We start from the raw sequence: 17,492 nt of genomic DNA on the forward strand, positions 1-17,492 counted from the left end.
CGCTGGGACTGGTTGGATGACTCTTTTTTCTAGCAGCTTTGAAATTTCTATAGCTGCGGGTCTCGCAGATGGGGCGGCACATCTGGGAGTCTTCTTCGGAATGGGGGGCAATAGGAAGGGTATTCTGTAGCCTCTGGTAACAACGCTTTTTACCCAGTTGTCTGATGTAAGATTTTGGCAGGCCTGAGGGTATAAAGCTAAGCGACCCCCGACTGCCTCCAGAGCAGGACAGTCGGGCCTCCTCTCAGGAGTGCTGGAAAGGTTTTCCAGGTGGTGTATCCCTGTCACCTTGGTTTTGCGGACCCCCTCTGCTGCCAGGGCGGCGTCTTCCACCTCTGCCCCCTCCTCTGCCTCTAGAGGGGCCATCACCCTGTGTGCCTGGGAAAGATCCTTGGGGTTTTTGAAACCACATTTTTCCACCACGTTGCCCTTTGGGGTACGGTCTGGATGGGGTGGAAAAACGGAGTCCGACAGCAGACAGAGTCTTTCCCTCCTGCTGACACCGGGTAAGGGTCTCCTTTACTTTGGGGCCAAAGAGAGTGGCACCATCAAATGGGGCGTTAGTAAAGGAAGACTTGAAGGCTTCCGCAAATGAACATAAGCGCATCCAGGATTGTCTACGAAGAGCAATCGCTGAAGCTGCTGCCCTACTCAATCCTTCAGCTGCATATGAGATCAGCCTCATGGACGAGTTTACAATGGATGTAAGGGTATTGAGATGTGCTGTAACTTTTTCTGAAACAGCAGCATCTGTAGTACCCTGGAGGGTATCTCCCAACTCTTTGATTAGATCCCTCTGTAGCCGTGTGAAGTGGGTCAAATAGTTCAGGGATCGCATAGAAAAAGCCGCTGAACTAAAAATGCGCTCCTGCACTGTCCATAGTCCTAGAATCTCTGTTAGGTGGATGGACAGATGAGGAAGATTCCGACATCTCCTTTTTCGTGGCCGCTGCCACCACCATAGCGTCCACTGGCACTCCCTTTGTTAGATAAGCCTTATCCTGAGGGGCAGTAATATACTTGTTAGGCTTTCTAGGGACTGGCTCCACCATGTCAGGCGTCTCCCACGCCCTTCGAGCAATCAGCTCCATTAATTCATCGAAGGGCGGAGTGACCCAGGAGGAGGAAGGGCGAGCACCGAATGCCTTCAGCAAGACTGACTCATCCTCAGAAGGGGGGAGGGATTGCCAATCACCTCTCTGCTTTAGGATCTCCAGGATGTCAGAAAAGGAGACATCCTCTGAGGGTGACTTTGGGGACCCTTCTGACTCATCCAAGTCAGTGTCCGATGTCAATGATTCTTGTGGAGAATCTAAGTGTCTCCTCTTACACAGTCTTTTCCTAGGGACTTCTTCGGGGGGAGCATCCGAAGAAGCCTCCGAGGAAGAGGGGGCACCCTCCAGGGGTGGCTGAGACACAGGTGCTCGATGCTTAGATGTAGCCGTGGGTGCAGAGGAGGATAATGGTCCTTTATGGGGAGGAGAAGCTGTTTCTGCTGATGTGGTTGTCTGGGTAGACAACACCTTCCTCATGAGGTCGAAGGCCCCCGGGTCCCGAGTCGAGGTATCTCCCGGTTCCGAAGAAATGGGAAGAATCCCCGAGACAGGCACCGAAGGCATCGACCCCGAGGACAGAGCCGAGTCGATCCGAGCCGAGGCCCCGAGAGGGAGCGTCAGAACCGAAACATCGGTCCGACTCTCGGTCCCGGAACCAAGGATGGATCTTCGGCTCTGAGACTCCGGTACCGGATCCGACGGAGTTGAGGTGAACGGAGCCGACCGAGAGAAGGACGGTTCTGGCACCGAGGGCTCCACAATCAGCAGATCAGCCTCTTCCGGCTCCAAAGACTGGACAGGTCTCGCAGGAGGAACAGATGGAGATAAGGGAAGGCCTTCGAGTCTCGACACCAATTGAGAGGAGACCGAGATGAGTTTGGATAAGGCCGTATTCTCCATTAACTTCTGCAACAAGCGGTCTACATCGGTGTCAGAGAGGGGTCTGGAAGAGCGCGTCGAAGGAATCGAAGACGGAGCCGACCTCAACAGTGTCGGGGGAGGGAGCTCTGTCACCAGTTCCAAGACTCGAGGCTCAGAATCTGACAACAGTTGAACACTCGGCCCCGAAGTCTGTGGAACCGGTGATCGAACTTTAACTGAAGAGCTCGGAGCCGATGACCTGGGCTCCGACGTCTTCGATTCCTTCGAGGATTTGGATGCCTGGTCTGAAGCATCCAGAGCCTCTTGAAAGGTAGGTTTTAAAAGACCCCTATCCATTAGTTTCCTGCGCCTATCTGTCATGACCCTTCCACTGAAAGAATGACAAATTGAACAGTCTTCTTGCAGATGGAGAGGGCCAAGACAGTAGATGCAGGAACTATGGTTATCAGTCACTGACATCTTTTGCCCACATTGGCAACGCTTAAATCTAGACTTAGCTTTCTCAGACATCTTAGATAAAGCTAACAAAGATAAAGTTAGTAAAATGTCAAATCCAGTAGGTATGTCTAATCCGGTAAAATAGTCAAATCCAGTAAAAAGGTCAACCCGGTAGTCAATCCAGTAAAGGGTGGGGTTAGGCCCCGAGGGAAAAACTCTAATAAAGTTTAAATAACTTTATATGGAACCGAGGATTCCTCGAAACACTATAACACACACACAGTCACTTAGATAACTTTTTAGAAAAAGAAATTCTTAAGAAATACAAGAAAAAATATATAAATCTTAGCTTAAGGTTGCTCGAGCTCATCAAACTGATGCGAACGCTGCAGCGGCAAACTAGATCTGAGGTAAAGGCAGAGGGGGATTGTGGGAGTTAGGTTGGTCTCGAGCTTCTTCTCGATGCAGAGCTTGCAAGCGGCCGACACGGAGCCGAGGATCGGCTCCGAACCCAGGTGTAAGAACAAACGGCGAGATCGAACACTCTCACATTGATGAGATTAATGTCAGTGGGCACAACTGTGCCATTGATATTGCATATGATACAGTATACAGAACAGTCAAGTGTACATATGGCATATTACCTGCACGCTCCATGTCGTGCTGCTGTGTGGAACCAGCCTCCATCATAATGCAGGTGTACTGCTGTTGCTGTTCCGGGGCTGGAGCCACAACACTTAGGAGTAGCCCCTCCAGTCTGGTGAGGGGGGGATGTGTGGCCACCCCACCTCCTGTGGCAACCTGTTGCCTGTGGATATCTGATGCACGCTGATGGACACTTCAGATTAAATCACTGCATTGATGTTCCTGCTCATATGTCCTGTTATGTGTGCCAATATCATTTACCCTACGGACAAGGTCTTGCCACAGTGCAGCCCTCTCCTGTTGATTCTGACTGGTGCGGGAAAACAGGATGTCATACTCCCGCACCAGGCTGTGGTGGATCTCCTCATCTTCCGGTACAGAGTAGGCGGGATTACGCTGATGTGCCATCTCCCTGGAAGAGAACACAAACAGGATATCAGCAGACTATGTCAGCAATATATGGCACACATACTATACATGATACTCATGTGTAGTGATATACTACTACTCCCATATGTTGCATGTGTGTGTGTCGTGGTGGATACACAGGTACATGGCCAGATATCAGTGCTCAGCCAACACCTGTGCAACAATACCTGCCACATTCCACACAACATAGTAGCATGCCCCATCGGTCAGCACACACTGACAGGTCCAATGCACAACCTCACTCTGGGGGTTCATCCCAAGGTACTGTATGTGGGATGCCGTCCACTACTGTGATGTGGACAGAAGTTACTCGGCCTGGATATACATATCCCACCACCACCACCAGCACAGTAGACTACTTTGATATGTATGTGATTAGACAGTTATTCACTTGCTGGGACTGAGATGGTATCCATGCAGCACACTGGGCCAGTGGAAGCCACAAGCCACACTGCTGACCCCTTTGCAAATGCTTACCATGGACATGCCACAGATTGCATGGAACTTGCACACACATTTCTAACCCAGACCCTATGCACAAAGGTTAGGCATCCTGTCTGGTGGACCCCAGATAGAGGCAGATTGTATAGCAATAGCAGGAGGCTACTGCAGGACAGAGCACATTCACATTAAGGGAAGGCATCTGTGGTCAGCACTGGTACTACGCTATGGTCCGTCATAACAATGGCCATGGCCTACTCTGGGAGGGAAATGGCCACAAACACTATGGATGACCACAAGGCCTTCTTCAGTTATGTTACACATATGGACCACATGCCTCAGATATGCTCTGTGTTAATACACACCTACTTAACATTCACCAAACACACGGATATTGGCAACAGTCTTGCAGACATGTTCGGTGCACGTATCCCCCCTCCTTCTCCCCCACCAGTTGAAATATTTATCACAGCTGTATGTAACCTCCCTATCATCTCACATGTCCAGGTGAGGGCCGCCCTCAGCAGAGCAGAACACACAGCATCACTGTGACCTCATGGTATCCCTGGATGTGTGCTACCTGCACTCGAGAGGACATACAACCGCATATAACACTGATAATTTATCTTGGCCGTACTACAGGATATGTACCTGGACAGTGGCATACAGCGACAGTGGTCCCACACAACTAAGGAGGCACCTCGACTGACCCTGGGAACTACCACATCATATGCATAACTGGCCTGGTCTGCTAAGCTATGGAATTATGCAGTATGGGATGCATATGCAGTGATATCGGGTACCTGCAGACACTTGTTCCCAGCCAGTGTGCCTTTGTGATGGGCTGATCCTGCCTTTTGAACCTGGCTGACCTTTCAAAGCAGTCACTACAGCCATTGCTGGGGCAACGCACAGACAACTGCTGCCAGGATCATGGCCCAAGACTGATTGACATGTAATGTATGGTCATCCCCTTTTGGTGGAACTACGTACACACAACATATCACATGGACATACCTATAGATACAGACCTATGACACATTTGGAGGGTTCACAGTATGCACACTATTAACCTGCTACTTTGCATTACCTGTGTTTGTCGCAGCTGGTTGTGTTACCACTGCTTCTGCTTGCTGCTGCTACTGTCACTGCTGACAGCTTCGGGTGACAGAGTCACAGTGTATAATTTTTTTTTTTTTGTTCTCTCTCTCACTTTTCTCTCTCCCTCTGTCTGCTTCCAGACAGTGCAATGAATGTATTGCATGTGTGGAGTGTTAGTACTGGATGCTTTTGTAGGTATCTGCATAGGTCCATGTGATGGCCTCTGCACCAATTGTAAGACAGCATTTGCTAATTGCATACAGCCAGTTGTGTACTGATTGCAGTTCTCACTGTGATTTCAGGTCAGTGCTATAAAAGGGTATGTGGGATAGGCATTGCCCTTTCAGATTGTAAGGCCGGGGACCATGCTGGTATGCTGTGGACAGTGTTCTGTGAGTGTAAAGGTTAGTATCTCTCTCATGATTCAGGCTGTGTTGTAGATTCACATTTCTCCATTCCACTCTCATGTTCCCTGTAGTAAGTGTGTATGCACAATGACTCCTACAACTATATATAGATATATATTTATATATATATATATGTACATATACATACATTTATATATGTACTTTAACTGACATTATTATCTACAAGCTACCAACTAGCATGGCTGTTTGTGTTCACACAGTACTATTGTGGGAATCCAGTAGTTTTGACAGTAATTCTACATGACATGCTTTGGGTGCTACACATCCTATATTCCCTTTACATTCATCCCTACTATTACATGTTATATTTATTTTCGCACAATGTTCTTGTATAAGAGTCATGGCTTAGTGGTAGGTCATACAGACTAGTGTTTCCAAGGTCGTGGGTTCGGGACTAACACTGGGATTTTATTTTGCTTTTGAACTGAGTACAGGATCTGTCAATCAAAGTGACTAAGGCACTTTTAAGCAGTTGTAACCGGGTTAGCGCTGGTTTGCGCGGAGCTGACGCATGTGCACTGGTGGTTAGCTCCATGCACACAAGCGCACACCCGCTTACAACCGCTTAACAGTGCTTACTCTGGCGCACACCCGCGCTATTTTCTTTGAAAGAAAAGAAAATGGGGAGACAGGAAAGTGGTGAAAAAGGGGTCACAAAGAGGGTAAGACAGTAGGGAAACAAGCTTGGGATTTGCAGGAGGGATGTCGGTAAGGCCCATAGCTGCCCATTTCTTCATCAGCATCAGCTGTGCATATGTATGTAATTTGGTGTGACATTTGAGACCTTCCACCCCTGAGAGAGGTGTCAGGACAACAATAATACTTGTTGTACAGCCAATTGTAATTGATAGATTCCATGTCCAGCAGACATGTGTGCGGAATGGGCAGCTATGTATGGGGGTAATTTTTTTGTGGGTACAGAGTACCCTTTTTTTTTTTTTTCAGGTGAGAGTGGTATGTCAGGTGAAGGAAGTCGGTACAGCTGGGGAGGTAGGTTGGGTAGGTAAACAGACAAGACAAACAAGACGCATACAGGGGTGGTGTATGACATGTGTGGGGGGTTACACAATTGACGGGGATGGAGGTTTGGATATCCAGAGCCCATGAGCCCACAGATGGCAACAGTGGAACTGATATCCCCACCCATAGGCAGTTGCCACTGTTCCTTCACTGCCCAGGATGGGGCTGTGCTGGGGGCTGTGTAGGCGGGGCAACAGGCATGCCTGTTAGTTGCGCCACCCATGCCTCAAGCTGGCGTAGGGGCTCGAGAACAGAGTCCCGAATCTCCCTACGCACCACAGTCCGGACGCTACGGAGGGTGAGTGGTGGTTCTCCTCCGGCCACACTTGCAGAGGGGTGAGCCCCATCCCCTGCAGCGCTTCCACCCGCAGGTGGCACAGGGCCACCGGAGGAGGGTCCAGACTCAGCACTAGTGCCAGGTGCACTCGCCAGCTGAGGTGGGAGAGGTGGGTCCGCTGGAACCCACCTTCCCTGTCATCCTATGTTTTGCATTATGTCATGACAGTTTGGGTTAGTGACATATAATACCATTCACAATTAGTTGTAACAGCATGCATTAGTATTCCCATTAACCAAACACCCAGATATTCACACCATTGAACAGCGTGCATAACACATGCATAATTTGAACAGAAATACACAGTCTAACAACATGCAGGGTTAATTGATGGCAACAGGCCATCAGGTTTGGATGTATGAACAGGGCAGATGCATCAACGGACATGCAAATATATATGACCCAACAGGACAAACGTCCAGGGGTGTTAATTGTGATTGCACATACCATTTTCACGTGGAATGGGTTATATGTGGTTATAGGGTGGGGTGAAGAAAATAATATTAACACCTTCAAATACCAATACATATGCTGTACATTTCTAATAGCTACAGATATATACACACTACTGTTCTAACTACAGTTTCCTATATGATAACTATTTCAACTTGGTGATAGGACTGTTACTGCAACATCAATATACATTTTATTGTTCTTCATACACATTCATATCTAGCTTTGTTCAGCTACATCATCCTGCTACATTTGCTTTATATAGCTGTAGACAAGTGTGGATGTTTGGTATATCAGACAATCATCCTATCTGCATATTGCAGACTGAGAGCAACATATCCAGATTTTGGGATACACATTCCAGATGCAGCAACACTTTGAACAGATTTCGCTGTTTGATTTTGATTCTCACATGCATTTCATTCTGTCTTGACTGCAGTATACTTTATTCAGGGGTTATTACTACTGTATTACTGGATTCATGACACTTTCTCACACTCTCTCACTTGCTTTCATTTTACTATTCAGGATGGTACTTACTTCTAGGCTTTATTGACATGTTTTACCTGTAGTTATTACAATCCTTTCCAGCAGTCTCACTTCTGTCATGTTTCAGTATTTCAACAGGGTTATATTTCACACATGTGATTTCATCATCTTCTGCAGCTATACTTTTCAGCCTGCTGCAGGTTGTGTACTATTTTCTTACAGGTGGGGCATTTTTATTTCAGAATTTATGTCAGACAGTTTCATTTTTCAGTTTAACTTACAGGCTGAAACACACTTTTGTAATCAAGCAATACTTGCAGACACTTTCACACTGTTACTTGCACATTTTATTCCTTAGTGACTACACTGCACTCTTTTGCTGACTGTCATACTTTTATATTTCTTTACAGTTACTGGTAGTGGATTACTGACCTGCCTGGTGGCGCAACCGCACCAGCCTATTGCCATAGGCTCTGCGGTTCACAGAACGGACACCTGCAGCTGTAATATAAATGAAGTAATATTGGAATACACATCTCCATAATATCAGCTAGTTTAATTTCTTACATACATAATTAAATGTAACTTACTCAGTAGTGGGGCTTTGGGTGTTTGCCAGGCCTCCTGGATCCAAAGGTTCAGTTGGTCCTGCTTGCATCTCTTCAGGTCCGCATGGTGGTGATGGACCTGCTCACCAGTCCTTGGAATCCTTGTGGCACTGGTGAGATCATGAGCCAACCGGTCCCACGCCTCAGCCCTGTATGCTCCCCAGAGGACCTGGCCCTGCATGAGTTGGGCCTCATGATTGTGGACTAGGAGCCAGACCATGTACCTGGACTTCTCAACGCCCCACCTCTGTGCTCGAAAGCAACTACCCTCTCCTACTCCTGTCATTCTGCCTGCAGTTCAGTTCTACAATAGTTTATGCTGTGTATTCCCGCCTATGAGGCTTATATAGTCCGTTTTTCCCGCACATATCTGTGATTGGCCATTTTGGAATTGTATCAACTTCAGTAAACCTGCATTGTCATGCTCCAGTTTGTATTTATTCCTATATATTAGCTATTATTGCATTTCCAGGTACTGCTGTCATGGCTTAGTGGTTTGGTACCTTGACTATGGTGTATAGTATCCTGGGTTCGAACCTAGCCACTGCTTTTTATTTTTCATGACTGACTAGACATGCTGAGGGGTGTGTCTGTGTAAAGGCAGTTTTGATACGGCTTGCTCAACGTTGCCCGTCGGTTAGCTCGTTTGCGCGGTGCGCAGCTCTGCGCAAACGGGGTACGCTGGTTTAAGCCTCATTTGGCTATCAGCATGCATATTACGCTCAGCTCAGTTAGGGGCACATAGATTTAGCGTGTTAAACCACTGCTCAGCTACGGGCACTCATTTTGCACCAGTTAAACCACTGCTCATCTACGGGCAGATGCACTCACCCTGTTAAACTGTAGCTCAGCTATGGGCACATCTGGCATTTTTTATTCTTTTGTTACCTCACATTTCTTCAATATAAATGGGCTATTTCATTACATTTTACATAAAATGTGGTTTTATGTGTACATATTTGTCAGGGACTTGTTTCATGCTTATTTTGCTGAAAATAAAAATTGGTGTTGTGGGGGCTCGAACCATGAATGCCTGCTCTTCAGCCAACATCTCTACCACTACGCTACTGCTTCTTGGCTTATTTTGCATATTTAGTTCTTATATGCTTTCCCACTGACTGCTAACTGTAGCTGCGCTTACGGCACGCCCACAAACAAGCGCACTCACGGTTAAACATTTTTACAATTTAAAAAAAATATATAACATGTTTATTTATATGTTTTCTGTTCATAGTCTGTGGGGGCATGTGTTGTGTTCTGTTTATTCACATTTCCGTGGACTCTGTCATGGGTGTTTACTTTGGGCACTTTTCCTCTTCTGGGGGCGTGTCCGCTTACAGGGCTTGGCCTATGGACATGCCCCCTACTGTCTTACATGGACCGTGTTAGCCTTAGGTGTGATTCAGCATGCTCTCATGAATATGCAAAGCATGCTGACATCACTCCGTTTAACTGCAGCCTCCGTGTATGAGTTATAACTCTTACACGGAGGCTTCGTGAATCCTGCCCATAGTCTGAACTCTTGATAAAGTCTCTCTTCATACAGTCCAGGGAGATACATCTCAGGTCATTTACACATACATGGACTACGATGGAATCATACTAGTACCTGACTGGTACCTGTGGCATAATAACCTGAGTCCATGTGTGATTTGGTACCTCCTGGCTCCAGATATGAAACTAAAAGTTATATTCTCCTTACTCAGCCTGGTTAGATTATATCTTACAATGGAGTCCTGTATGATGGGAATCCTGAGAAGTGTGTTCGCTTGCCTTAGGGGCTCCACTGAGAGTGACTTATGTGGCATTAGGTGGTGTTTTTTTGAGTGCCTTTGGGCTTCCTGAGGCATAGCTTTGACAGCGGGTGATCTAAGTAGTCTTTATTGTTTAGGAAGACTGCTTTTAAGTGCCTCAGCATATGTTAGTCTATGTATGTGTTGTGTACTATGTGAAGTGGGTGTTGTGTATGTGGTTTTGACAAGGTGATGTGGACTTGTATGTGAGAGTTTAGCCTCCAGTGTCATTGCGTGTAATTACACCTCTTCCATACTGTGTATGATCCTTTAAAGACTAAGTGGTTGTCAGTAAACATGAAACAATTGCTACATTGTCTCAAGATGCCCATATCCAGCAAGCAGGCTGCAGTGAAGTTAGAAAACTGCATATTCATACTGACCAGTCCTTTGATTTGTAAGCTTCAAGAGGATGGGTACAGTACTGGGGTTAGAAGGCTATTAAGATTGCTTTGTTTGCGCAGACTAATCATCATTCCCTTTCGGCTTTCCCCAGTTAGGGGTCGCCACAGCAAAACAATGGTCCACAGAATGATTGGCAGTGGAGTTTTACTGTGTTGAGTTTTCCCAGCACCCAACCTTCCACAGAAAGCACACACTCACACCTAGGGGCAATTTAAAGTGTCCAATCCACCTACAGCATGTCTTTGGGATGAAACCGGAGCACCCAGTGGAAACCCACGTGACCACAGGGCGGATATGCAGACTCCACACAGAAGGCACCCCAGCCAAGAATCGAACCAGAGAACCTCTTGCTTTGAGGAGGCAATGCTACCTACTGCATCACAGGGTCAGTCCTTGTTTGTGCAGACTAATAAGGGTGCTTTATTGGGGCAGATTATGCTAAACAGTACTAAATTCTACTAACTTTAATGTTTACTCAATACTGAATTCAACTAAATCCGTAGGTATTGCCACTGGAGGCCCAACTAGCTGCTCTAAGCTTTTGGTGCACAAGGTATTTGCACTATATTGCCACTTTACAGGCTACAGTTTAATGGACCACTCTACAGAGAAAAAGTGCTTTGTAGGTGTTTTCTACTGTTTCTGGGCACTGCTAATCCATACAAGCATGCAAAATTTATAGCAGCACAGAAAAAATAGAAAACTAAATAAAGAGCCCTCTGGTCAATAAAATGACTACACTATGAGTTGTTTTGTTATATTGTGAATTTTGCTCATAGGCATAATGTTTCTGTACACAGCTGTCAAGAAACAAGTACCCAAAAAGAAATTGTTTGCTGTCATATGAAATCTTGAGTTGTGCAGGCAAAATTGCTGAAGAACTTGTACAGTTCCAAGATATAAACATACCTCTCAACTGTACATATTTTTGCAGAATGTCCAGATTTTTGCCTCATATTTTTGGTCCATGTTTCCTAAAATTATGGTTTTCTGGCAAATTAATGGCAAATCATTATAGACTGAAGTTAAAATATGATAGACATTTGAGTTTCAGACTTCATACCATCCAGAAAATCCATTTATTTAAATTTGTAAAGCAATATTTAAAAATGTTCCCTATTTTTGGGCATTTGTCTCACTTTTATTGGTGGTGTTGTCCAGATGTCATGCTCTAAGAGGTTGAGAGGTCTGATATAGATGCATTCATGATACATTGCAGAAATATATCTGGAATGTTTGCTTTAACTGTATTGATGACTTGTATTGAGTTAGTATTATTGAAATAAGTTATACTAACCTGGAAGTTATTTTTCAATAGTTTTTAATTTGTTTGCCTTTAAACTTGTTTGTTTATGCCTTTTACCTAGATTTTTACCAAGATTGTTTAGGAGATTATCAAGAATAGAAAGGTGATTGTAGGCTGCAGGTATATAACTTTCGACTGATTACATTTCAAATATCGAAAGACCAGAATCCAAATGTGCTACCGATGCATGTAATTCCATATGAATTGCAGAAAGAGTCAGTTTTGGGCACATTGTGGGTGCCGTGAAGAGCAATTTTGGCTAACATCAAACACTGAAACAACTATTTTCACAAGCTTTAATCATACTTTTAATTATGAATGGGGTCCATTCCCATCATGGTATTGGAAATCCAAAAGACTTGGAGAAATTAAACCAATTTGGTAACCATGTAAATGTGAATGGGTAGGAGTCCAGAATAGTTATTATTAATTATAGTTATGCTTGCATCCTCACAACAGGCCTTGCAATTCTGAAATCATTTCTTTTTTTTTAGAAATGTTCAGTATTCAGGGCTGTGATAACATTAGGAACAGCATCAATCCATTCTTTCCATGTAAATTGGTCACTGGAAGCTCAGTGACATGAAATTATATTTTTTCAGCATCAGAAGTACAATAGTGAAAAGTTTTATGACAGTAATTGTTTAAAAAAGTGATTTTTTTTTCAAACAAGAAACAACTTTATTAATTGATAACTTATGACACAGGCAATCATACTTTTATATAAATGAAGAGAAACCATATTGACATATTTTTAGTTACAAAAATTACGTATCACTTATAATCTATCCAGTCATTGTCAGTTCAACATTACATAGCACATTCAAATCCTGCCTTCTTTTAAACCTCATTTCTCTTCCAAAACATTATTCTGCATGTATTGGTTCCAGAATTCTCATTTTTTCTTTGTAATATGCTCCTACCATTTTCTAAAGATCCCAGTTACAGTTGTGTTTTTCTCTGTTACTATATTCACTACTTCTAGCACAGGTGGTTTAGACTTTGATTTCCATTTTCTAGTAATTGCTTTTTTGGCAGCCACCATAATTAGCCTCAGCAAGGCCTTACTATGTCTAAGTATTTCTGATTCTGTATCATAGCTCAGAAAAAAAATAATTTCTTTAGTTATACCAATTTGCTCGCCCAGTATTTCTGATAAAGTAGTCTAGATGGAATTTTTAAAGTCTGCCACCTCATTACACTCCCAAAAAATATGTTCCAAATTGCATCTTTCTTCCCCATCATACCTTCAATGTTTGCTGTCTACCTGAGGAAATATTTCTTGGAGTCTATTTGATAAAAATACATATGCAAACAACTCCAAGCAAAGATCCTAATTCTTCTAGACTTTGTCGCATATTCAAGAGAAATGCATATCTCCTCCTATTGTTTCTTTGTGAATTGCTTATCCAATCTCTCTTTCTAATCCTTTCTAACCTCCCCGATTGATTCTTATAGTTATGCAGTATTTTATATGCTTTACTAAGTATCCCTTTTTTTACAACAGCTTCTGTTCTAGCTTCTACTAAAATTCCAACAATGCTGGTCTTTTGCTTAGGATCCTCTGTTTCTTTCTCTTTGCCCATACTCTGATATCAATCCTTGATAGGGAAGGCAATCTCTAGCCTACAGCCTAAATAAATTCTTGGCCTCTTCCCATTCTATTACCTTTCCCACTCTAATTATTTGCTCCCAATACCTTAGTTCTTTTGTCATTTTTTCCAATAAATTCTAGCAGCTTCTTGCCTATTGTCTGTATCACTAATTGGAGTCATCCCTTTTGGTAGAATCTCCTATCTCCATTCCTTTATTGGCTTAGTTCATAGAATACTTTCTACTACTTTATTTATATAGTGTTCTGTAGCATTATTGTTATTATCGTTAAGACTCTGCATCCAAAATCCCAGTCTTTATTTGTTTCTTGAACTTTCCTTTGTTCCGTTGTCACCCCTTTCCACTTTGAATTATAGGTTTCTGCTTGTGCTATGTATAGTAGCCTTAACTGTGTAGCTCTGAAAACCCCTTCAAATCAGGTAATCCCAATCCGCCTTGTTCTATTTTAAGAATTAGCTTATCCCACTTGACTCTTGTTGTCTAACCCTTCCAGATAAAATCCTTCAGCTCTTGATTAATTGCTATCCACAACATCTCCTCTGGTTGATAAAAATATGTCTGACCTGTGTGGAAAACTAAAGAGTCTAAAAACATTTTAACTGCTTGTATCTATCTTGCTATCCATATCCATAAAACATAGCTTCCAATTTCTCAGTTTCAGTATTATCTTTTCTTTAGTCTCTTCCTACATATCCTTGCTTGCCACAACAGCATCTTTTTAATCCATACTCCTAAATACTTCATTTTTTATCATGTCTCCATAAATATGGACATTGCTGAAACAATCTGTGCATGGGTACATAGTTTACAGCTATTCCCTTTGCTTTAGCTTCATTAATTTTGTATCCAGAAAAGATGTAATACTGTCTCAAAATTTTCCAGAACAATGAAATACCCTTTTCTGGTTTTATCAGGTATAAAATAATATCATCTGCAAAAAAAAAACAAACAGCTTTTCTTGATTACCATAACAATTATATCCTTGAATTTCTGAGTCCCTTATTTTATTTGCCAATGGTTCTAAATATAATGTAAATAACAAAAGGGAAAGAAGACACCCCTGCCTGGTTCCTCTGAACAAACAGAAATTATCAGAGAGGAACTCACACACTTCAATTTTTGCCTTCAATCCCTCATATATCCTCCTAATCAACCTTATAATTTTATCAGGGAATGCAAATGCTTCCATTGCCTTGCCCATAAAATCCTAGCTTAGTCTGTCAAATGCTTTCTCTGCATCAAGACCCACTAACAACAGTGGTATTTCCTTATATTCTGCTTCTCTGTCGATCATCATTGTTCTGTTAATGTTGTCAAATATTTGCCTCCTCTCTACAAAACTACATAGATCCGTAACTATCAACTTTGGCATCACATTTGCCATTCTTTTAGCCATTATAGACATAAACACTTTGTAATCATAGTTTAGAATTGACACAGGCCTATATGAAGCTGGGTCTGATGGGTCTTTACCATCTTTAGGTATTACAGCCAACACCACTTTCTCCCAGGATGTTGGTGCTACTCCTTCTCTTAAAATACTGTTAAAGAAAACCTTCCAGATCTTTATAGTTTTTCACTCCTAACTTCCAAACTTCCACAGGAATACAATCTGATCTTGAGGACTTTCCTGTAGATTGGTTATACATCAACATTTTTATCTCATCTCCTGCTATCCTAACTGTTAGTAATTCGGCCTCATCTACCTCTAACCTTGGCATATTTAATTCTTACATAATCATTTCCAATGGTACCTTTCTTGATTTCCATATTTCCTTGCTTTATATAGATTTTCATAAAATTTCTGAAACATTTTTAGTACCTACAGAATCTCTTGTTATCTTCCTTGTTATAGGCTCGCTAAGCTTGGCGATAACCCTTTCTACTTTATGTTGCCTGAGATGTTGTGCTATAAGTTTTTGTTCTCTGCAGTTATTATCAAAAACAGTTGCTTAACAGCAGTCTTTCTAAACTCATGCATATTATCAAGGTAATACCTTATTATCTGATTAGCATTCTGCAATTACTCCTCTTCTTGTTATGTGATATTTCCCCTATTCTGCAATATTTTAACCTTTGTCATTCCCTCTAAATAATTCTTGTTACTTCTTAACCATATCTCTCTTTCTTTTATTTCCACCCTATTTTTAAACTCCACTTTAATTTTATCCCACTCCCTAGATAAATTTTCAGAAGAAATTTATATCTTCTCTAATAACTCCTTAATAATTTCTATTACCAATTCTTTAAATTCCTCTATTTTCAACAGATAGGTGGGAAAGCACCAGTATCTCATTTTTATATTTTCATTACCCTGCATTTAAAAAAATGGTGAAATTCTGTTATATTTATTTAGGCTGTTAATAAGTACATACCAATGAGTAGGGGCAGGATATAGTACCATTAAGTCTGTTTCAAGTAATGCAGTGTTTCATTAATGCAATGAAAGAAATAACATTAAAATATAAATCACGGTTCAAGTGAGGTGCAAGTCCACTAAACTTATTTGCTTAATACAACTGGTCATCTGTGGTCATAACCTTGGTAAAAGTAAGAAGTTCTCTAGGCAATTTTCTATTGCATTTCAATGGCCTTACTTAATAAAATAGTTACCACAGAGAACAAAGGAACAAAATTACAGCGTAATATAAGTTTTTTTTGAAGTACTATATTCTTTTTGTAAAACTAGTATATAAGAAGGACTAGAATATCAAAAGAGGCCATCTTTGCTGCTAAGTGAAAATTGTTGGTGACCACAAAATGGGTATAACATATTGTGGCAAAAGTTGTAATAGGTATAAAGCAATAATAAACCAAATTCAGATTAATGTTTCAAGAGTTAAGATGGTGTTTCAGTAAGAAGACGGGTAGGAAGAGGGCTGCAAAGTAAAAATCTGTCATTGCGTAAAGTACAAATTGGATATGATTTGTACCTGATGAGAATTTTTTTATTTGAATAGTTTAGTTATGGCAATCCTTAGTCAGAAAATGTGCATGAAATATTTGGAAGGAGGCTGGAAATGTTCTAATATATGTTTGATAAAGCCAGACAGTTTTTGCCAAGACTTCATGGTTCTAAATTGTATATGTTTTGAGTAATGATAAGAACATAAAATATTTTAAACATTGCCTTGGTAGATAACAAACCAATGAAATGACCGTTGTGTATAAAGCCAGCCAGTGAGAATCAGCATAGTGTGGTTGATTACCTGCAAGCACTGAAGAAAACATTTTTGTATCAAAAAACATCTCCTAAAATCAATAATTGTTTTGGCTTAGTTGTTTTGCTTTGACATGCAATAGTTGATTGTTATGTCAGATTAAGTTTGTAACAGCATTTATTTTCTTAAAATGCTGACCCATATATTACACATTGCATTTTTCAGTAAACAAAATATCATGGAAAATTATTCATTTTGATTATTAAGCACCTATGAACTATTTTTAAATTTAACTTAAACCATCTTTAAAACATGTTTGACTTTTTTCTAGTAATCAGGTTAAATTAGAGTCAAATAGGTGTGCAGGGTCAATATATCTATTAAAATCTAAGTATTTATAAATATGTGTCCCACTTGTACCTTAGTTTCTAAGACCCATATAATAGCCTGAGGGTATTTTAGGGAATGCAACAGATTTATTAATGGTGATTTTATAATTAGATACCCTTTTAAATAAAGATCTTTCTTTTAAAACAGCTGCAACTGCTTTAGACAAGTGTTAAAGTAAGCAGGTATATCACTACCAAAGGTTGTAAACAAAAAGTATTGGTTAGGTTTATCCTTGAGATGTTCTTGTTTGTGTGCATTGATAAGGTATGGCTCATTGAGTCAGGCAACATGAATAGATCGTTTTGCCAAAACTAAAAAAAAAAAATCTTAATAGATTGATAAAGTCAATGTCAAGCCTTCCTCACCCCTTAAATAATATAATATTCTCTGAAGACACAAGGCCTTTCAGCAAATGCATGCCATTCAGTGAAACTGTCCATCATTGTAGTGGGATACAATGACACTGCTTACCTTAACAAATGAAGGAAGAAAGGAAT

This window comes from Protopterus annectens, chromosome 3.part0 (genome assembly GCF_019279795.1).
Source record: "Protopterus annectens isolate FY-2018-M chromosome 3.part0, PAN1.0, whole genome shotgun sequence".
Lineage (NCBI taxonomy): Eukaryota > Metazoa > Chordata > Ceratodontiformes > Protopteridae > Protopterus > Protopterus annectens.